The sequence below is a fragment of the Pogoniulus pusillus genome, chromosome 6, assembly GCF_015220805.1.
Source record: "Pogoniulus pusillus isolate bPogPus1 chromosome 6, bPogPus1.pri, whole genome shotgun sequence".
In the NCBI taxonomy this organism is placed as follows: Eukaryota; Metazoa; Chordata; class Aves; order Piciformes; family Lybiidae; genus Pogoniulus; species Pogoniulus pusillus.
This window is the reverse complement of record NC_087269.1, coordinates 42,270,821-42,294,596: the sequence shown is the minus strand read 5'-3', so window position 1 is coordinate 42,294,596 and position 23,776 is coordinate 42,270,821. Positions and strand designations below refer to the sequence as shown.

The 23,776-nt window shown below is 43.6% G+C and overlaps 1 long non-coding RNA gene across 1 annotated transcript; it reads left to right on the top strand.

The window, feature by feature from the left end:
- The first annotated feature begins 305 nt into the window (after positions 1-305).
- On the top strand, positions 306-23,767 carry LOC135176569 (uncharacterized). The gene is made up of 4 exons (XR_010302733.1): positions 306-922; positions 6,498-6,570; positions 7,888-7,988; positions 23,697-23,767. It is a non-coding gene; the product is annotated as an uncharacterized LOC135176569 (long non-coding RNA).
- Positions 23,768-23,776: the final 9 nt, after the last annotated feature.

Below are 23,776 nucleotides of genomic sequence, written 5' to 3'. Positions count from 1 at the left end.
CCAGGTGGGGGGTAGTCTCTTCTCCCAGGCAACCAGCAATAGAACAAGGGGACACAGTCTCAAGTTGTGCCAGGGTAGGTATAGGCTGGATGTTAGGAAGAAGTTCTTCACAGAGAGAGTGATTGGCATTGGAATGGGCTGCCCAGGGAGGTGGTGGAGGCACTGTCCTTGGGGGTCTTCAAGAAAAGCCTGGATGAGGCACTTAGTGCCATGGTCTAGTTGATTGGTTAGGGCTGGGTGCTAGGTTGGACTGGATGATCTTGGAGGTCTCTTCCAACCTGGTTGATTCTATGATTCTATGATCACTCTCATTGGAAGAGTGACAAACCAGCAGTTTATCATTTACAATTGCTACTTTGCTACGTATACCTTTCTTTTGTGCTACACTTTTGAAGATGTAGGTAACTGTTAGCCAGGCTTATTCATATAAACTATTTGATAGGAGCTTCCATTGGAAATTATAAAGCCACCTGGTCAAAATAGTCAGAAGACTTGTAGAAAATAGTCTCATTGAAGATCATGCACACACATCTGGCATGTGTGAGAATCCTTACAGAGTGGTGATAATACTGGTAAGCAGGTTTTTATTTAGGCTGTCTTATAATGTTAGGTGTCATAACTGCAGGTTTGTTTATTCTCTTTTCTCTGTGATTTTTGGGTTTGATTTTAAATAGAGGAAAACCTGTATGTGCTTAAAGTTCTCTGCTGATAAGTTGGCAGCTCTCCTTTCCTAAACCTCTAACAAAACACTGATGGTTTTGGGGAAATCTTTGCTACTTCTTAATATTTAACACATCTCAGTAGTTGCTTTAGTGCTTGTGCACAGGAGATGCCAAAGGAGATCAAGACTCCAAAATTCTTGCCACCTGAGAGTTCTCAGCAAGGAGAAGCCCACGCTGCAGAGGGGAAAGGAAAAACAAAGGTAAAGGTTTTATTAGCTGAAAACTTCTTTTCTTTTTCACAGATTATCAACCAGTCTACCTTAAGAAATTCCTGTAAGATACAGCAGTCAGACCAAGTCCCCAGTGAAACATTGTGATGGTCTGGGTGTTCCACACTTTGGAAATCACCCAGACTAGACTCAGCCAGCTCTGGGGATTGAATGAAGCTTATTATTTACAGCTTAGCTCAATATACAAGCAGAGATTTACAGTATATACAGTTATAGACAGAAATAGACAAGGTAAAAGGTAATACAGAAACACAACAGCCCTCTCAGAAACCTGAGTCCCCAGGAGGGGCTCCCAACCACCCCTTCACCTTCCCCCTACCCCTCTCAACCTTATCCCAGTCTCAAGGAAGAGTGGAGGTTCAGCCAGGGGGTTAGGAAGCAAAGTGGATTAATCAGAGAAATGGAGGATGAGGTTAGAGTGAGAGATGCAACTCGGAGCTCCCCAGCAGGAGAAGTACCTTATCTATGTTTGGATTCTTCTTGTTCTCTCAGCAAGCCTATGAGGGAAGTAGACATCATTCTGTTTTCCTTTTCACAGCCTGTAATCTAGTCCTTCTCACCCAAACCTTCTAGCTAGCTTCAAACTAGCACAAACATGTTGGAATATTCCTCTGATCTAAGGCAGCTCATGAGGAGAGGGGAAATCCTTTGTGAGCTCTCTTAAGCAACTGGAGCTCTGTTAATGTTAATGGTCCTAACTGCTTCATAAATACAGGTACACTGAACAACAAAAAATAGTCTAATCTTCCCTAATAACCCAACAGTGTTTGAGGCATAGCTGAAAACCCAGTCTTTCTCTGATGATAACTTTCAGGACACAGACACCGCTGGTGCCTGGGGTCCCACTTTAACTGAGTTGAATTCCACTGCTAGTTGAAAGATTTTACTGCTCCCCTTGGATGTGGGGCGACAGAGAGCCCTTCTTGTTTTCACTCTGTGACAGTATCTTTTCTCTTTTATTACTTCTGCTGTCATGAGATGTGATTCTCACTGTGTTGCTCTGATGAATATAGAACCTCTTTAGGAACAGACCAAATATTCTGAATGTAAAGTTTCATCTTTTTCTTTTCTTACTCCTTAGTCCTGTATGTTCCTCATCCCTCCTAATTCTGGGACAGAGCAGGAGAGGTCTTTGGGCTGGGGAGTTAGAAACTGAATTTCACCCTTCTTCCATAAATACATCAGTGAGATTATTTACAATCTCATCTACCCAGATCAGTTCCCTTTAACCTCTTGGGAATGCTTCTGTAGAGTTTTACCCATTCTCAACAGGCAGAATCTCTCATGTTGTGCAGTATGTTTTCTTCTGATCATTTATGCATAAAATATTTTGAATTTTCTGAATCTTCTCTTCCTTCCACATAGCTGTTGCTATCATGTACTTAGGAACAGTGTAAAATATTTTCTTTCCAAATTACTTTAATGCTACTGAAAGATACTGGACTGATATACAGAGTAGCAGCTAACATGAAGTGGTCTCCAAATATGTTCAATGTTTTGGTCACTTTGGGTCAGCAGCAAAAGAGTTGTCACTTAATATTCTGTTGTTTAATGAAAATGTGTTAATGTTGGAACATAGACACTTAATTGATAGCATGCTCATCCAGTCATTGCCCAAGAGGGCTGAGCTCTGTCATCAAAAACCAGGAAAAGGCTATTCTGCTCTAATGCTGAATACAGAATCTTCTTACAAAGTTTATTTCTCTGTATTTCACCTGCCACTGGTGGCAGGCTTGATTAAAAATGCTCTGTCTTCTCCATTTGGTTTGGCAATGGTTGGTTTTTCTTTCTTGGCATTTTCCATTGCATTGAGTGTTTGCTGAAAGCCAGCGTGTAAGATCCTGAAGGGTTCTGTGATTGCATGAAGGAAGGAGAACTACCACCAAATTGAGAGTATATGTTTACTTATTTCCTGGATGATGTACAAACCATCTTTAAGCTTGCTACAACCCTTATCAGGGGTCAGTTGAAGATGCTTGAGCAAGACCATGCCCAGCAAGGAGGAAGGAGTTGTTATCAATAAACATGGAAAATGTACTAAACTTGAGTGTAGCAAATCATGGGGTTTTTAATTGGTGAGGAAGAGAATGAGAGGAGGATGCAGTTCTCTCTTTTGGACTGCATGGACAGTACTGCAGTGCTAAAGAATCATAGAATCAACCAGGTTGGAAGAGTCCTCCACGACCATCCAGTCCAACCTAGCACCCAGCCCTAGCCAGTCAACCAGACCATGGCACTAAGTGCCTCAGCCAGGCTTTGCTTGAACACCTCCAGGGATGGTGACTCCACCACCTCCCTGGGCAGCCCATTCCAATGGCAAATCATTCTCTCTGTGAAGAACTTCCTCCTAACATCCAGCCTGTGGATTTGCTTTAGTGAAGTAGGAGAAAACTCACTGTGGGCAAGGATCCATTGGTAAACTTTGGCCTTAGCATCGCTGCACATTTGTAACCTGTAACCAAATACTCAGCAGATCAGTTAGCTTTCATGATGCACTACTTTTCTTAGGCAATATACCATTTCTCAGTTGTGTGACTTTGTCTCCAAGGCAGCTAACAGTGGAGATTTACACAGTGATTCTGTAGAGGGGAGTAAATCAAAGAGGCAGAAGGAAAGCTCAAGACTTCTCTGGCAGCCTGATGAAATGCATGTTAAGACTAAAACTAAACTTAAAAATATCTCATTGCCCCCACTTGGTTTGCAGGTGCTAACAAAATGGAACATCTTTCTCCATTTCTCTTAGCTTAGGTTTTACTGACAGTTCCCTCATATCTAGTTTACCTAAATGTTGTTCCTGCTTGTTTTCCAGCACAGACCTGCTTTCATCTAGGCAGTAAAGTAATTAGCAATATTTGCAGCTTACAACAGGAAATTTGTCCCTGCAACAACATTTTTATGGTTGAATTTCACCTTGGTTAGCTCTGCAAATACATTAGTGCTCTGAGATCTGATGTCTATCTTATCAATATCTTATAGAGAGCCCTGAGGGATGCTGGTGGAGTTCAAGATGGAATTGGATTCATTCTTTCACCTGAGCAATTAATAATTCATTTAGTGGTACTTACTCTGTTTTCCCTCTGCCCTCAAGACAGGAGTGAACATTTTTTCAAGTCAGAAAAATGTGCTGGCTTCAGGCTGGCTTTCAAAACACATCCTGCAATGGTAATGGAGCCCTGTTACTTAGGTCCTGGACCCAGCAGCATGCTGGACTTTTTTCTCATTGAATGGGACAGGCCATGAACAATTCTACCACAAGTCAATTCTGGAGCAAAATGTGAGCCCTGTGGGTGAGCTATGGATACCTGCAGAGCATTTACAGCATGCTGCAAAATGCTAAACCCACCATTTTTTCCTGAACTCAAATTTGGCTGATTTTGGCATAGAACATTGCTACTCTACCAGCTTGGATTTTGCCTTTTTTTTTTTTTTCCAGCACATCTCTGATGTGTTTTCCAAAGGAAAATTAAAGGCACTAAAAAAAGTTTGGTGGGAGTCATAGAATCATAGAATCAACCAGGTTGGAAGAGACCTCCAAGATCATCCAGTCCAACCTGGCACCCTGCCCTATCCAATCAACCAGACCATGGCACTAAGTGCCTCAGCCAGGCTTTTCTTGAAGACCCCCAGGGATGGTGCCTCCACCACCTCCCTGGGCAGCCCATTCCAATGCCAATCACTCTCTCTGTGAAGAACTTCTTCCTAACATCCAGCCTATACCTCCCCTGGCACAACTTGAGACTGTGTCCCCTTGTTCTATTGCTGGTTGCCTGGGAGAAGAGGCCACCCCCCACCTGGCTACAATGCCCCTCCACATAGTTGTAGACAGTAATAAGATCACCCCTGAGTCTCCTCTTCTCCAGGCTAAACAGGCCCAGATCCCTCAACCTCTCCTCATAGGATTTGTGCTCCAGGCCCCTCACCAGCTTTGTTGCCCTTCTCTGGACATGTTCCAGCACCACAACATCTTTCTTGAATTGAGGGGCCCAGAACTGGACACAGTACTCAAGGTGTGGCCAGTCTATCTTTACAACCCATACAAGCAATCTTGGGTTTGTTTGGGGTTTTTTGTTACCAAAGGAAAAAAATATTTTGAGATAATGTCTCTTATTTACAATGGGAATCTCATTATCATATATGTAAAGAGCATGTTGGGAGCTGGATGTTAGGAGGAAGTTCTTCACAGAGAGAGTGATTGGCATTGGAATGGGCTGCCCAGGGAGGTGGTGGAGTCACCATCCCTGGAGGTGTTCAAGCAAAGCCTGGATGAGGCACTTAGTGCCATGGTCTAGTTGACTGGCTAGGGCTGGGTGCTAGGTTGGACTGGATGATCTTGGAGGTCTCTTCCAACCTGGTTGATTCTATGATCATTCCTAGTCCCCAGTTTCCTGCCTATTAGTATGAATGTATTCATCCATCCTTCTGAGGAGTGCAGGAGTTCCTAGAAAGCACAGAGCTATCACTGCAGGTTCCTTTACTGCCCCCTCGAGAGGCCAAGATTGGGCCACTAGAGAGTGTGGTAGCTTGGTGAGGGACTTGAGGCAATCATAGAATCATAGAATCAACCAGGTTGGGAGAGACCTCCAAGCTCATCCAGTCCAACCTAGCACCCAGCCCTAGCCAATCAACTAGACCATGGCACTAAGTGCCTCATCCAGGCTTTGCTTGAAGACCCCCAGGGACGGTGCCTCCACCACCTCCCTGGGCAGCCCATTCCAATGCCAATCACTCTCTCTGTGAAGAACTTCTTCCTAATATCCAGCCTATACCTACCCTGGCACAACTTGAGACTGTGTCCCTTGCAATCATATATACCATGCATTTTGTGACATGTGACTCTACACAGATAAGCCCAAGGGTGGTGAAATGCAAAAGGTGGCTCTGAACATTCAGCTGCATCTCAGGGTATACAAATACAAACATGTTGTCTATTTATGATGCTGTTGTGCTCAGAAGCATATAATGCTCAGTGATAGACAGTCCTGGTTTTGATGATGCTTTCCTTCTGAAAACTTGCCTCTCAAACTATTTGTCAAAGCATCCAGCTTCATGAATGTCTTCCAGGCAGGAAGGATGCAGAAGGACTGCAATCCCAAGCTCATCAGCAAGCAATTAAGGCCCAGAGATAGAGGAGTTAAAAACAAGATGAAAAAACCTTGTAGTGCTGTATTACATGACTAATAAAGGAGACAAACATCTTCAAACACTCACAGTACATTTATGGGCTTTGTTTTAAGTTTTGTAAAGTGGATTAGAGACATTTGTATTCATTAGGGAGATAAAAACCTTTTTGCTGGAACTCAAGTGTTTTATTTTAAAAGTTTGAGTTTTATAGAACCATAAACAAAGCAATGAAATGGTCAGAGAGAAAAAAAAAAGCCAGTTGTGTAAAGTCTGTTAAGAAAAGCAAGAGTATTCCTTTTTCTTACATCTCTAGTTAATAGATTAATGTGGTTCTTACAAAAAATGGATGATGTGCATGGATGGAAAGAAGCCCTGAAACTAGAAGGTCTCTCTCATCTTTCTCTCCTAATTTGTCTCCCAACAGCATTTAGAGACCTATGTGAGCACTGTGAAGAGGCAGTCCCAGCCTGGAAAAGCATCACTTTGTGTGAAGAAATGTAAGTGAGGGTGGGGGGAAAGGGAAACAGGGCCTCCTGTTTAAAAATGGGACTAATGTGAGGCTGCAGAGCTTGAAGCTCTGTTTTGATGGCTATGTATAGGCAGAGGTACTAGGAATAACCTTTCTAGGTCATATTTTCTCTCCTCTAGAGTTTCCTCCATTATATCCCTTGCTTGCTCTGCAATTTCTCTTTCCCTGGTTCTACTTCCTTCTCTTCTCCATTTTCTTGTCTATATGACTGAACTCCCTGTGATATCCCTTCTGAAGCTGTCATCTTATTTTCTATTCCACTATCTCCTGTGGCATCTTTGTGACATTACTGGCAGTTTTGAGAAAGGGTTTATGAAATAAATTCCTTTTATACCCTGAGTATGAAAGTAATTAGCTAAAAATCTTAATTAACAACTGAAATAAAGTTAATCAGGAAGATTCAATATGGATTCCTTGTGTTGAGAAGCCTGGATTTGTGTGTGTGTGTGTTTTCTGCACCTGGTTGGACCTTCCAAATGAGCTAGTAGGTGCATTTTCTGCAGGCATAGGAAACTGTGACTTAAAATGGATTTGTATTAGAAACAGAGTATTAAAAAAAATAAATGAGGACAAAAAAGGTATGAGACTACAGCCAAGTTATTGCTTTGAGAAGCATCCTGGCCTGCATTAGGAACAGTGTGGCCAGTAGGACAGGGGAGGTTATTCTGCCCCTGTACTCAGCACTGCTCAGGCCACACCTTGAATACTGTGTCCAGTTCTGAGCTCCTCAATTCAAGAGAGATGTTGAGGTGTTGGGATGTGTCCAGAGAAGGGCAACGAAGCTGGTGAGGGGCCTGGAACACAAACCCTATGAGGAGAGGCTGAGGGAGCTGGGGGTGTGCAGCCTGGAGAAGAGGAGGCTCAGGGGGGACCTCATTGCTGTCTACAACTACCTGAAGGGAGGTTGTAGCCAGGTGGGGGTTGGTCTCTTCTCCCAGGCAACCAGCAACAGAACAAGGGGACACAGTCTCAAGTTGTGCCAGGGGAAGTATAGGCTGTATGTCAGGAGGAAGTTGTTGGCAGAGAGAGTGATTGGCATTGGAATGGGCTGCCCAGGGAGGTGGTGGAGTTGCTGTCCCTGGAGGTGTTCAAGCAAAGCCTGGATGAGGCACTTGGTGCCATGGTCTAATTGATTGGCTAGGGCTGGGTGCTAGGTTGGACTGGATGATCTTGGAGGTCTCTTCCAACCTGGTTGGTTCTATGGTTCTATGATTCTATGATTTGTTGTACAGCTTACCTGTACACTTGTTGCAGCAGAGTTAGACCATGCACTGTTTTTTAACAGCACACCCATGGATTTATGCTACGTTAAGATATCCCTCTCTGTGAATCAAGTCTCCAAGCAAGCACCTCACTTAGAAGCTACTTTTGGGAAGCAGAGCCCAGGTAAGATGTAGTCCTAAAATTATATTATGGGTTTTACTTAATCCAAGTCCTGCAAGTGTATGTCTGGCAAGCCGAGCAGAAGGTAGCTCTGTATTTACTTCCCACCAGCCCATTTGAGTACAGGATTTTGCTGTCATTTCAGTGTTGGGAACTATTCCCTCTTCGTGTATTCTAGGCATAATTTGGACCTTCCACCACAATTCCTCATTAGTTTTTTAACTACCTGAAGGAAGGTTGTAGCCAGGTGGGGGTTGGTCTCTTCTCCCAGGCAACCAGCAATAGAACAAGGGGACACAGTTCAAGTTGTTCTGGCGGAGGTCTAGGCTGGGTGCTAGGAGGAAGTTGTTGGCAGAGAGAGTGATTGGCATTGGAATGGGCTGCCCAGGGAGGTGGTGGAGTCACCATCCCTGGAGGTGTTGAAATAAAGCCTGGCTGAGGCACTTAGTGCCATGGTCTGGTTGATTGGCTAGGGCTGGGTGCTAGCTTGGACTGGATGATCTTGGAGGTCTCTTCCAACCTGCTTGATTCTCTGATTCTGTGTTGAAACATGTAAGCAAGCTGCAATCTTTGAAAAATACTCCTGAAAAGCAATTTACAAATTTTTACCAGGGCAATATTCTTGATCATGAAGAAAGGAATATCTAAACTATTTCCCTGATTTGTAACACAGATTCCCTCTGAACAAATCACTGAATGTCTTAGCCCCTGAATTAAGCATCCTTCAAAACAGGAGTGAAGTACTATTCCCCTTTCTATTTTGTGTGCCTTGTGTACTCAGATTGTAAACTTGTCACCTCCTTATCTTCTACTTCTGTTCTTTATGAAAGGGGAGGAAATGAGTAAGAATAAGGAAAATCATTCCTCCTTGTGTTGGTTTGAGGCTAACCTCAAATCATTCCTCCTTGTGTTCAGTTCTGGGCCCCCCAGTTTAGGAGGGACATTGAGATGCTTGAGCGTGTCCAGAGAAGGGCGACGAGGCTGGGGAGAGGCCTTGAGCACAGCCCTACGAGGAGAGGCTGAGGGAGCTGGGATTGGTTAGCCTGGAGAAGAGGAGGCTCAGGGGTGACCTTATTGCTGTCTACAACTACCTGAGGGGTGGTTGTGGCCAGGAGGAGGTTGCTCTCTTCTCTCAGGTGGCCAGCACCAGAACAAGAGGACACAGCCTCAGGCTGTGCCAGGGGAGATTTAGGCTGGAGGTGAGGAGAAAGTTCTTCCCTGAGAGAGTCATTGGGCACTGGAATGGGCTGCCCGGGGAGGTGGTGGAGTCGCCGTCCCTGGAGCTGTTCAAGGCAGGACTGGACGTGGCACTTGGTGCCATGGTCTGGCCTTGAGCTCTGTGGTAAAGGGCTGGACTTGATGATCTGTGAGGTCTCTTCCAACCCTGATGATACTGTGATGCTGTGTGATACTAACTGGAATATTTTAATGAGAGAAATGAGATCACTGGTTGTGAAAAGAAAATCATGATAAAGTCTGTGTCATTCATTGGTTTGCTGAAATGGATAAAAAGCCAAAATGTCAACAATTTGTCCCACTCTGGTCTGGGATGCTGGATCTATTCACTTCCTCTTCACTCTAGTATCTTTTCTACTACTCTTGGCTAACAAAAAACAATGTAAGCTTTGCTGATTGTTTTGTGTGACTGTCTGGGAAAGTAGAGGGAGAAAGAGAGGTTGGCTTTGAGCCCTACAGGGCAGGTTTTTTGCCTGGGAGGAAGTATGGATTTCTGTATTATTTATATATAATTGTAAATACTTGTAAATATATTGTGTATGCATGCTTGTAAATGTTGCTTTGCTGTAAGTATAGCTTCATTTTAACTCTAAGCCATTTCAGCTAGTCTGGTAAATTCCAATGGTGGGGGAGGTGAGGGGTGGAGCTCCTAACCCATCACATCCCTGAATGTTACTCTTTCTTTGCTTCACTTTTAATGTTCCCATTAAAATGGTCTCCAGCCTTCTTCCTGATGGCTATGCATTTAAAACAGAAGCACAGATTCTCATTGTTCTCTGCAGTAAGGAGGAAAAAATCTGACATTAAACCAGACAGTTTGCTCAGCTTCTTTTGCAAAGCAGGTCTCTTTTTGCAGTTTTTTGTTGCAATTACTCCCAGAGATCTTCTACTGCAGGTCACAAACATATGCCAGCTCAATGGTCCTTCAGTTTATTTTTGTCTTCCTGCAAGGTAATCATTCATCCATGGAGTAATTTCTTTAAATGAGGCATTTTAATCCAAATTGCCAGTTAATATACCTGCAGGGGCAGCGTCTCTCTTGATCAGACCTGGAAATAAAGGAAAGCTTTGAACACTGCTGTACAGTTTGGCTTGCAGGAATTCTGAGGGACTTTTGAAACCCAGAGTAAAATTGGTAGGGCAAACTCTGAAGCTTTGGACAAAATGCAAATGTAGTGGAAGGGAAAAGCAAAATGTCAGACAGATGAAGTTTGTGCTTGGGTCTCTCAGGTTGTGTGATTCCCAGCTCAGGTTTTGACAGATACTCTGGGTGAGAATGAGGCTGTGGGGTCTCACTGCACAAGTACAGTGCAGTTCACTGATGCAGAATGACCAGCATTACATTCCAGTGTGCATGTTCCTCTTAGCAAATTGACTGACCTATGGCACAGTAAAACTGGATCTTATTTGTGTGTATCAGATAAAAGCAGCTACTGTAGTTTCCAGTGAAACTTGAAGGGAATAGAGCAAGGATTTGTCAAATTATCTGTGCAACTGTATTTCATTTGAAAACCCAAGCTACCACTTGAAAAACCTTCCATGTCACAGCATATGTGGAATTTGAGGGGAAACTTCCCTCCATGTATTTATCTGGCATTGGTTTATTTCTTAATACTAGTGGATCCCAAGTGCACAAAAAAATCTGTTAACTAGATGTACTGCAAAGAAAAGTCATACAAGTCTTTTACTACATCTTCTGCTGGAGCCACAACTGAATCAATCTTCCAAAATCAGAAAAAATGGCAACTGTTAGAGCCTTTGATTCTTCTAAATGGTGGTGATTGTCCCTGTGCAACACTGGAAAAGGGAATCATAGAATCATAATATCAACCAGGTTGGAAGAGACCTCCAAGATCAGCCAGTCCAACCTAGCACCCAGCCCTAGCCAGTCAACTGGACCATGGAACCAAGTGCCTCATCCAGTAGCACATAGACACAAGCCAAGGTTGAATAAACTAGCTCAATTCATGTTCTGTTGGTTCTCATAGCCTCTGTAACCTGAGAGGAGTAGAGAAAGCTCTGGAACTTTAAAGTATTTTAAAGGTTTTAATGTTGCAGTCCTACCAAAAATCTGCCTCCATTCCCACTGCTGTTTCCCACTCTGCACACCCTATTCTATCTGTCACAAGATGCAGTTTAGTCATCAAGTTGATTAAGGAATTAATACTGAGTAAAATTAAACAACACCTGAAATTGAAATGGCAGTAAATTATCAACCAGTGCTGTACAATTAAAAATGCCATTAATTGTCTTTGTTATCTAGTCATTCATTTATAGCTTGTTCCTTTCACCTTTATTACACATGGAAAACTGTAACTACCTGTTGATAACCACTGTCTAGTCTAAGGAGTTTGCACACCATTAGATAGGGTGGGAGGTAGTGTTAAAGCTCTTTATATTTGCTTATAAATAAGCACAAACCATGTCACATTGACATGCCATTTATTGGACCCAACCTTAAAGTAATCTGTCATAATTGCACAAGAGCAATTTGCCAGGCACCTATCAGGGACAGTAAGCATCCTAAATAAAATATGATTGTTGCTGTCTGAGCACTAACAATCACTGAGTGTTCTTGCTTTTAAATACAGTTGTTTCTGGAATACCTGCATTTGAAAAGAAAACATCTGGGTGTTTTGATTATAATTTAGTATTATATTTGGGCTTTGGAATAATGCAGTTACATGGTTGTGCTAGTTTGAAGCTAGCTAGAATGTTTTGGTGAGAAGAACTAGATTACAGGCTGTGAAAGGGAAACAGTGGTGATGTCTACTTCACTTACAGGCTTGCTGAGAGGTATAAGAACAAGAATGTAAATATAGATAAGACATTCGGTCACTGCCTGGGCTTTGAGCTGCATTTCCTTCCCTAACATAACCTGATTAATACACCTGGTTCCTAACCCCCCTGGCTGACCCTCCATTCTTCCTTGGGCACAAGGCAACATCTGGGGTAAGGTAGAGAGGGGTGGGAGAAGGTGGAAGGAGTGGTTGGGAGCCCCTCCTGGGGACTCAGGTTTCTGGGCGGGCTGTTGTATTTCTGTATTACCTTTTACCTTGTCTATGTCTGTCTATAACTGTATAGACTGTAACTATCTGCTAAGCTGTAAATATAAGCTGCATTCAATTTCCAGAGCTGGCTAAGTCTAGTCTGGGTCATTTGTAAAGTGGGGGGAGGAGAGGGGTAACACCCAAACCTTTGCATTATTTTATTTTGGCACTCCAACATGGAGCAAATAAATTTTGAGTCATTATTAATTAACTCTGGGAATCAGAATGAAGCTAATGAAGCTATTTTACTTAGTGGGGGCTATTGTGTGGCCTATTTTCTGCTTTCTTGTCTATAACTGGATTAAAGCCCAAATTGGTTACCTTTTGTTTAATCTAATTTTGAAGAAGATTAAATCAAAGATTACTTTTTTTAATTATTATTATTTTGAAGATTACACCCTTGGGTATGTTGGATTTAATATCTTTGGGTTGGCTAAAGGACTGGAAGAAGAATGGTTGGCAGAGGAAAGGAAAGCCTATTTGGTGTGCTGATCTATGGCAGGACATTGAAGCATGGCTGGAGAGAACTCCAGTGAAGGTGAGGCACGTAGATGCACACATGCCTAAGAGCAGAGCCACTGAGGAGCACCAACACAACCAGCAGGCAGACCAAGCTGCTAAGATTGCTCAAGTTGATACCAACTCTGATCTTGACCTTGATTGGAAACACCGAGGTGAGCTGTTCCTAGCTCGGTGGGCCCATGACTCATCTGGACATCAAGGCAGAGATGGAACATACCGATGGGCTCGCGATAGGTCAATTGACTTGTCCATGGATGCTATCACCCAAGTCATCTATGACTGTGACATTTGTGCTGCTATTAAGCAGGCTAAGCGAATCAAGCCCTTGTGGTATGGTGAGAGATGGTCAAAGTACAAGTATGGTGAAGCCTGGCAGATTGACTACATCACTTTACCTCGATCTTGTTCTGGCAAGCAGTATGTGCTGACGATGGTAGAGGCCAGCACCAGATGGCTGGAAATCTATCGAGTTTCAGGGGTGACCTCATTGCTGTCTACAACTACCTGAAGGGAGGCTGTAGCCAGATGGGGGGTGGCCTCTTCTCCCAGGCAACCAGCAATAGAACAAGGGGACACAGTCTCAAGTTGTGCCTGGGAAAGTATAGGCTGGATGTTAGGAGGAAGTTCTTCCCAGAGAGAGTGATTGACATTGGAATGGGCTGCCCAGGGTGGTTGTGGGATCACCATCCCTGAAGGTGTTCAAGAAAAGACTGCATGAGGCACTTGGTGCCATGGTGTAGTTGACTGGCTAGGGCTGGGTGCTAGGCTGGACTGGACGATCTTGGAGGTCTCTTCCAACCTGGTTGATTCTATGATTCTTGGCTTGGAAATACAGATCATGTGGAGACATGGAACTCCAGAGAGAATTGAATCAGACAATGGCACTCATTTCAAGAACAGTCTTGTGAAAAACTGGGCCAAAGAGCATGGTATTGAGTGGGTCTACCACATACTCTACTGTGCTCCAGCTTCAGGGAAGATTGAGCGCTACAACAGTTTGCTGAAAACCATCTTAAAAGCCATGGGGGGTGGAACTCTGAAAAACTGGGACAACTATAATGAAGAATGGGTTAAAAGGAGATTGTCATTACACTCAAAACTGGGGAAAAAGTCTCCTATGTTTGTCATTTCAATCAATTTAGCAGCGGTTCTACAAATTCTGCTGCGTAAAATGGCATTTTAGCTCAGTATGGTTAAGAGATTATTGCAGTATTGTGCACTGCTGCACAATGCAGAAGTGCTGCTAAACCCATCCAAATTTTCAGTGAGATTTCAGCAGGCTCTGACTTATCGTTTTCCCCCCTTACACATACAAATTCAGTTACAGTACCTGTGCAGATGACTTACCACTGTGATATGTATTATTCATTCAATCCAAATTAAAATCTATCAGCACTTGTAGGTGTCTTATCCATCAGCTCTAGCTGATGATGGCTATCAGAGAACTCTCTTCATCTTCTCCTTTTAAATCTTTCCTTACTATTCTATTTCACTGTGAAAAATATTAATGTCCTCCCTTTTAATTCAACCTTAATCAGACATAACTTTATATTGGATATCTCTGGAACCTACAGGTATCTATTTTCTAAGATCTTTAAGATATGGCCCACTGTGTATCCCCCCAACAGCTCACTCTGTTTTTGTCTTTGATTACTGACACACTGTTTTCTCTGCTCTTGACAAAAATAATCACTCCCCAAATTGCTGCTACAAAAATTTGTTGTCCAAGCCTTTGGTTCACTCTGTTATATTCCTGTCTGCAACCTTGCTATGTCTTCTCTACCCTGTGATTCATACATGGATTTCAGAGATCCTTTCTGCACCCATCTCATGCTTAGAGTCCAGTTCCTGCTTCAGACTAATTACAAGTAACTTGCCCACATATTAGATTTCTAAACAAGTATATTCATAGCTCCCACCATAAACAGGCCTTGGGACAAATCCCTTATAAGCTTCTGCTGATTTGCCTCATTATTTGCCTTCAGCTATCTCTTTCAGCCCAGTGACTCTCTATAGATTGGAAATGGCAAGATTCACACGCACCTGGGGGCACGTTTACCTCCAGAAGGGAGCTTGTGCACAGGCAGCTCCCATGGTTCAGTTAATGTGCTGGAAACCTCCTGCCCAGCTTTTCTCACAGTGACTTCTTCATACAGCCACACTACCAGGCTTCACCTGTCAGCCTCACATCTGCTTTGAGCTAGGCTCATTTCAATGATTCTCCCTCAGTTCATAGTCTGCAGAGGAGTATTTAAACTGAAAGGAGCCTTCTGTGCAGTTAATTACCTCACCATAATATTTCTTTTCATTTTTTTTATCATAAAACTTTTTCCTTGAAATAAAACCTGAAAGGGAAAGGTTATAAAGTAAAATCAAATACTTGCAGTTGAAGCAAGGAGTCTGCTTAACAAAAAGGAAAATAAGAAAGCATGTTTTGTTCTATGATGTATTACAAATAAGGGAATGAGGGCTTCGTTTGCTTAAAGACTGTCTGTTAGTATTCACCTGGTGGCAAGCAGTTTTAATCTCAGACTGTTAATGGAAACAGAAGCTCATTAAATAGTAACTGCTTTTAATAGCAACAGGAGCCTGGGTTTGAGAGCACTGCTCTAAGTTCCCATGTACCTTGTTCACGAGGAGCACCAATAACAGAATTTCTTGTACCTCTCCCCATTCCTAAGACCTTTTATTCCATACATAATCACTTATGAATGCCAGACAATGAAACAGCCTTGCAGACAAGGGAAATTGTTTTTGACATCAGGTTTCTGAAATTAGAAAACAGGAAAGAGGCTGTTGGATACAAAGCAGTTGAAGTAATTCTTGAACAGAGGAGAAATCTTTGCAGACATGTGAGCTTGGGGGGCCAGTGACTGCTCCTAGCTTTTGGTTATATTACACTGATCTTAAAAGAGCATGAGGCTTTTTGAATTCCTCTGTTTTGGCATGGGCTGCCTGGCCTTTCACACTAAGCCTTTTGACTATCTCCCTCTGGCCATTGTTATGCCCTCTCTTCCTCTAGATGATTTAGTGTTTAACTCCACCATATTTCTGTGTAGGATGGTTGTCAGCCCCACTCAGCTAGCCACATGTGAAAAACTTGAAGTGTGGACAGAGTGCTCTTATGCTCATTTGAAATCCATTGCTAAAGTTCCCATTCCATTTCAAATGTTATGAAATGTTCTTTGCTCTCATTATAGTACTCATTTCTTTCACTGCTTTGCATGGCACAAATCACTGCCTTCATTTTGTGCAGCTGAGCTGCTCATGGCTCTTTTGATTCATAACTTCAGACCACTCCTTATTTTAAGCTATTCCATTCTCTCCAGCACAATTTCCTGTGATAGGGATGTTACTGGACTAGCTAGATATTGTTTATTTCAGGTGTGCATGTGGGCACATTACTTAATGCTACTCTCCAGAAACAGTAACCTCAATTATTGACAGAGTTTTTGGCCCTCTTGACACTACTGTAGGTAGTTATTTAGTAATAATATTATCAATTTTTTAATATGTAGTTAGTGCTTGCATTAATTAAATGATTCTTTACTGCAGGGGGAAACACATCTCAGTTTCCACAGTTAGATGGCTATGCTTAGTCCTCAGAGACCTAAGTTCTACTAAGAGTTGAATGGCATCAATGCTAATGCTCATCCAATAGCCATCATCCTGTGGATATGCTTCTGAGGACATTGCTTACATCACTTGTGTGGCCTCCAGTGGATGAAAGCTGATACACTTCTAAAACCCTGTCAAGACCACTTTGTCCTCCCTATTGCCAGTCCCTATAGGTGCTACTGGGATCCATTGCAGCAAACCTTGTGGATGTTCATGATATAATATACTATATGATATAACATAGTAAATGTAGCTGCCCTCTGACTCCTTACACCCTACCCTCTTGCCCAGTTGGATGGAAAGACTGGAATGGGGAGGACAAAATGGGAAGGTACTGAGGGATTATGTACTTACTTGCTTTGGAAAGATTCTCAAAAAGATCTTCACATACAGGAAACCAGGATCTGAACTTAGCATACTGAAAGCAGGAGCTGAATTCTGTTTAGCCTGCCAGAGGAGTCAGCTGTCTAACAGATAAGCCGGCAGAAGAAAGGTTTGTGAGATCAGAAAATTAGCATGACAACCTAGCCATGACCCTTGTTAGATCTTTTGTGCTTCACTCTCTGTTGCAGATCATAAACAGCTTTTTGCAGTTAAGATGTCATAGATTCATAGAATCAACCAGGTTGGAAGAGACCTCCAAGATCATCCAGTCCAACCTAGCACCCAGCCCTAGCCACTCAACTAGACCATGGCACCGAGTGCCTCATCCAGGCTTTGCTTGAACACCTCCAGGGATGGTGATCCCACAACCACCCTGGGCAGCCCATTCCAATGCCAATCACTCTCTCTGCCAACAACTTCCTCCTAACATCCAGCCTAGACTTCCCCCGGCACAACTTGAGACTGTGTCCCCTTGTTCTGTTGCTGGTTGCCTGGGAGAAGAGACCAACCCCCACCTGGCTACAACCTCCCTTCAGGTAGTTGTAGACAGCAATGAGGTCATCCCTGAGCCTCTTCTTCTCCAGACTAAACCACGCCAGCTCCTTCAGCCTCTCCTCATAGGGTTTGTGTTCCAGGCCCCTCACCAGCTTTGTTGCCCTTCTCTGGACATGTTCCAGCACCTCAACATCTCTCTTGAATTGAGGAGCCCAGAACTGGACAGAGGACTCAAGGTGTGGCCTGACCAGTGGTGAGTACAGGGGAAGAATAAGCTCCCTCATCCCACACTGTTCCTGATGCAGGCCATGATGCCATTGTCTCTCCTGGCCACCTGGGCACACTGCTGGCTTATGTTCAGCCTACTATTTACCAGTATCCCCAGGTCCCTTTCTGCCTGGATGCTCTCCAGCCACTCTCTCTCCAGTCTGTACTGCTTGGGATTGTTGTGGCCAAAGCATAGAACCCTTTTAAAAAAATTGTATTAGTATTCATACCTCTGCTGTGTTATTTTCTATTGTGGTTACTTTGGGTGACAAAATCATCTGTGCTCAATACTCACTGTTACAAAGAGGTAAATCAGTACTCTGTCAAGTGCAGCAGAAAATACTGTGGCCAGATGCAACATCTCCTCACTCATTAAGTGTACTATTGGTGTTCCAGTACTGTGCAAAATCTAGGTTTGTTCTAGCACACCTGCTGTGGACATGCCTTTCTACAGCCATATCAAGACAGTGCTTCTGGTTGGTGAGTTGTTTGGGTTTTTTTCCTGCAACCATTATTGGGGGGTTTAGTCAAAATGGGATGTAATGAAGATTTTGAATTCTTCCTTTCTTTCTTCCACCATATTCTTTACTAGCTCCAAAGGGTTTGATTCCCATGTTTTGTTTTGTTTGGGGTTTTTTTTTTTGCTTCCCTGTGCTGCTTTGAAGTTTGAAAATGAAGACTGCCTGGAAAGCAGCAGAGAGAATTGATGTTGCTTCATATTTTCTCTGCACGAAGCACAGCGATCAAAATGTTACCCACTGAGGGTTAAATCCTGCTGGAGGAAAGGATTTTATCCCCTTAGTCCAGAGAAGAAGAGCAATTCATTCTACACTGGTTGCTTTCTTGCCTACTATGTACTGTTTTACTGTAGCAAGAACATGTCAATACTTAAGATGGAGAGCTGCTTTTTGGCATAAGTGAACTAAGGTGACAAAAATAAATTAGAGCTACTCTATTTGGGGAATAATATGAAAGGTGGATTCATAGGGGCAACAGTTAAGGAGTCGTAGCTCTTCACTTATATTCTTTGTCACTATTTACTCTCACCACTTCATCCCTGCCCTGCCATACAGTACAAGCAATGTTTGCAGACTGCATCTCCTCAGCTTAGCAATGCATCCTCAATGGGTGACTGATTCATGGTGTATCCCATTCCCATGATGCTTTCTAATGGTGTGCCTCAACCATTTCCATTTATCCAGGCACTAAAGCTATTTATAAGAAAAATCCTCTATGTTCATAGTCACAGGACAGCATTCCTGGAAGCTGTTCCTGCCACAGAACCACATGTATATTTTATGGCTAATTAAAACCAGTAGAACACAAAACCAAGCAGAAACATAGATACAGGTAAAGATATGTCAGCTGTAAAGCTGATTTCTGCCCCAGATGCCCCATAGTAAGGAATTAAATGTGTCCAATGGTGTTGGGAGCAGAGTTGTTCCATGTAGTAACCGAAAAAAACCAAACCAACTCAAATCTGAGATTGGTTTGGGCAAAATAATTTCCACTTTCCATGGAGGTGTGTGCTTTCCAGCACAACAAAACAAAAAACATTAATCAATGTGTAGCCTTTCTCTCAAAAGTGGTTCCAAAGAAGAGCTTTTTCAAACAGAAGAGCGAATCCTGTTTCAGCTGCCTGAGGATAGTGATGAGCACTATAACAACATAAGGGAATAATCACAGCATTGTAAAACTGCCTTTGGATAGATTTGTTTACCCTTAAGAATCTGTTTCCTTCTGCTTGAGGTCAGTGGCTGAATTCATACTAATTCGAAAGGGAACCACAACCTACCTGATTTGAGATAAAACTGTAACCATAATACAGCTGTAGCTGTTAATCCCTTTCTCATGAGCTAGCAATGGATGTTGTAACCCATTACAAGTTCTTTCTTGGCATACAAGATTTAAACAAAATGATCTACCAGTTTGGGAGTGGTGACTCCACAGCACTCACATAGACTTCAACTGCACCAAATGCTGCAGAAGGGTTGCAGCCCTGTCTGTCATAGCCTGTAGGCAATAAGGTATGTTGATTTATAACTAATTATATAAGGTTCATGTTCACGTGCAACAAAAGCATTGATTTTACAAATACAGCGTTAGATCATTCATGTGGTCATGGCTTAGAATCATAGAATCAGCCAGGTTGGAAGAGACCTCCAAGATCAGCCAGGCCTACCTAGCACCCAGCCCTAGCCAGTCAACAAGACCATGGCACTAAGTGCCTCATCCAGGCTTTGCTTGAACACCTCCAGGGATGGTGACTCCACCACCTCCCTGGGCAGCCCATTCCAATGCCAAGCACTCTCTCTGCCAACAACTTCCTCCTAACATCCAGCCTAGACTTCTCCCAGCACAACTTGAGACTGTGTCCCCTTGTTCTGTTGCTGGTTATTGGTTCTATTGGCTTACATCATTTCTGAGTAAAGATGCAGTGTGCTGTGATCCACAAAACACTGTGCAGATCCATTGAATATTGCACGAACACCAACACCACAAGGAACATAAAACATTGGATCTGAGCAAATGGATAGCTCAGAGTTGCGCAATGCAGAACTTTTCACTTGTAGGTCACAGGTTAAACCCGCTCAGATTAGTGTCAAAACCATAGTAGACATAGCTTGGCAGGTATTCATTGGCTGAATGTCCTTCAGCTTCTGTTGGAAAATGGGTTATATCATGCAGGCCATGGTTGTTTGTTACACCCATAAGACAGATCATTGTTTCCATAGAACAACCAAGGTTTAAAAATACTTCAAGACTGTGAACTTTCCAGGCATATCTAGGACAGGGTCAGAGTTTGAAGACTGCACAGAAGTTCATATTTTCTCTGCTGAGAAAAAAAAGCAGTCACTTTCCTTCTCCAGAAAGGCTAGGCTGGCACTCCTTGCAAGGAGTGGCTGGAGAGCAGCCAAACAGAGAGGGATCTGGGGGTGCTGATTGATACCCGCCTGAACATGAGCCAGCAGTGTGCCCAGGTGGCCAAGAGAGCCAGTGGCATCCTGGCCTGCATCAGGAATGGTGTGGCCAGCAGGAGCAGGGAGGTCATTCTGCCCCTGTACTCTGCACTGGTTAGACCACACCTGGAGTACTGTGTTCAGTTCTGGGCCCCCCAGTTTAGGAGGGACATTGAGATGCTTGAGCGTGTCCAGAGAAGGGCGACGAGGCTGGGGAGAGGCCTTGAGCACAGCCCTACGAGGAGAGGCTGAGGGAGCTGGGATTGGTTAGCCTGGAGAAGAGGAGGCTCAGGGGAGACCTTATTGCTGTTTACAACTACCTGAGGGGAGGTTGTGGCCAGGAGGAGGTTGCTCTCTTCTCTCAGGTGGCCAGCGCCAGAATGAGAGGACACAGCCTCAGGCTGTGCCAGGGGAGATTTAGGCTGGAGGTGAGGAGAAAGTTCTTCACTGAGAGAGTCGTTGGACACTGGAATGGGCTGCCCGGGGAGGTGGTGGAGTCGCCGTCCCTGGAGCTGTTCAAGGCAGGATTGGACGTGGCACTTGGTGCCATGGTCTGGCCTTGAGCTCTGTGGTAAAGGGTTGGACTTGATGATCTGTGAGGTCTCTTCCAGCCCTGATGATACTGTGATACTGTGAGTAGGAGATAGTGATGTGACTGTATGATCCACCCTCAAATGCTTTTCTGTTCTAGCTACCTGATATTTCCCCAGGACAGCATGTTATCACCTGGGATCTTCTGCTCAGTGCCTCCTACTGTGTGAGCTTTTCTGAACCAGTCTGCTTTCTGATTGTTCACTGCTCTTCTCCCACTTTTGCCTTAGGTTTTGTAGCCATTCCTGACAGCAAGGCAGTGCTCACTGATGCGTTTCTTAAGCTCAGGAGACACAAAACAGTCAGGGTTCTTGTGCCCTTGACTGAGAGACCAGCAAAGAGACCATTTCCATAATGACTGCTTTTTGTGGCTTCCAACTGAACTCATCATTATTTGTTCTTTAGTTGCCTAATCTATGATTTCCTTATTAATCTCTTCAGCACAAAAGCAGAACTTCTCTGACTGATACCATTTTCACTGACTTCATCAGAGGATCTTTTTGATATTAATATATCCTTACCTATATCTGCCTTTGTCTTCAAGAACACACCTGGTTTATCATGGTTCTTATGTGGATGCCAGTTTGTAACAAACAAAGCTCTATTTCCTCCAAATCTCCAGTAACAAATATAGCTGTCACATCTTTATTGCAGCTTGAGTCCTTTAGGCAGTAGCAGAAAGGTTAGAGTAATGATATCTAATAGAATAAACTGCTGTGAACTACAAAATCTATGAATTTCAGAAAGTGACAAAAACCTGTGCAAATTGGTCCTACTTGATTAGGGGAATGCTGAAGCCAGAGCCAACATGAACAAGCACAATTTCTTCTCTGAAGGTCCTAGTGCAGCAGAAATGCAAAGAATTTTATATCAGTAAAACACTAACAGAATTGGTTTATAAAAAGCTCTATGATAGCAGTGTTATTCCTTGGGTATAAACAAGTGTGAGGGCTGCTAATCCATGGGCAAGGGAGGGAGACTGGAAGAAAAATGGTAGGAAACAGGGTTAGAAGGAAATTTATACCTCCCAACTTCTCCTGCATCTTGGTGACTGAGAGAAGCAAGCCCAGCACCTCCGACCTGTCTGTTCTGTGTGGCTGCCTGGGGATGTGGTGGAGTCGCTGTCCCTGGGGCACTTCAAGGCAAGGTTGGACGTGGCACTTGGTGCCATGGTCTAGCCTTGAGCTCTGTGGTAAAGGGTTGGACTTGATGATCTGTGAGGTCTCTTCCAACCCTGATGATACTGTGATACTGTGATGTAAGCAGCCTGTTAAGACACAGGGCTGCAGGGGAGTGCTTCCTGCACCTTCTGTTCACTCGGAGCCAGAGGAAGCATTTGTAGCACCTTAGGGCTAAAACTCTGCCTCCTGCCCATCCCTTGGCATGGGAGCAGCAGAAAACTTCCCCTTTGCTCTTCACACTGCAAAGAGGGGTTGATGTTTTCCCAGATACTAGTAAAAAGACCAGTGAAGGTGAGGGTGTTTTGGGTTCCCTTACATAGCTGAATAAGGACATTGCGTTAATCACTTCTGCTGGTTTTGTGTGAACCTACATCTTGCAAACCTAACACAGGCATATGCATTTTTAAATGCCATATAAATCATAGAATCAATCAGGTTGGAAAAGACCTCCAAGATCTTCCAGTCCAACCTAGCACCCAGCCCTAGCCAGTCAACCAGACCATGGCACCAAGTGACTCATCCAGGCTTTTCTTGAACACCCCCAGGGATGGTGACTCCACCACCTCCCTGGGCAGCCCATTCCAATGAAAGAAAGAAGCTCATCAGAGACAGGAGGTATGTGAATTCTGCCAGCACAACAAACTGGGGTTTGTAGGAAACTAAAAAGCCATCATCAAAACAGCTGGCTTGGTTACTCTGCCATGCTCATAAGCAAAAGAGGCTATTCTAAGGGCTGGCAGCAAAACTGCTTCTTTAGAGGCTGCAAAACTGCCGCACCTGTGGTTTGTGTCTATTTTGTGGCTAAAAGTCACATTTCTTTAATGAGTACAGGGAGAGGTGGGAGAGATAATGGCAAAAACACATTTGGTTTTTGTTTTTTAAACTGAGTCTGGGAAGGCAGAAATGGACACCTCTGCTGTTGATTGTAGATCAGCAGCACAGAGTACTTTGGCATCCGTTGCATCCGCTGCTTGCCCAAATTTACAAGCAAATGAAATCTGTAAGAGCACTACAAGGAATTCTGAGTGGATCCCATTCCTCTGCTGTAAGGTCATTATGCAGCACAAAATTAGATGGTCTCAGCTAACAGCTGATGTCACCAGCACACATAAGCCCTGAATATTGCACAGGCTGGAGGAAATTCCACCATTGAGTCGAGGGACTGCTTGCAAATGCCTCCCTGCACAATGCATTAACTGGAGCTTACAAGTAGCATCTGGCTTTAAGTGGGGTGGGAAGAAAGTGGAGTGCTTGTTTGGGTGTCTTAAAATGCACTGTTGAAAAGAGCTGGGGGGGGGGGGGGGAGGGAAATGAGAGAGACTCTAAAGAAATGAATAAAGGGAAAATTGTTACTGGGGTTTAGAGAGCAGAAAATGGCAGGAATTAATTCATTCCCCCTGCAACCAGCTTTCCTGAAGGTGAGAACTCTGACCACATGGATTTCTCTGCAAGTCTGGGAGCAGAAAACCTCTAGGGAGTAAGTAAAC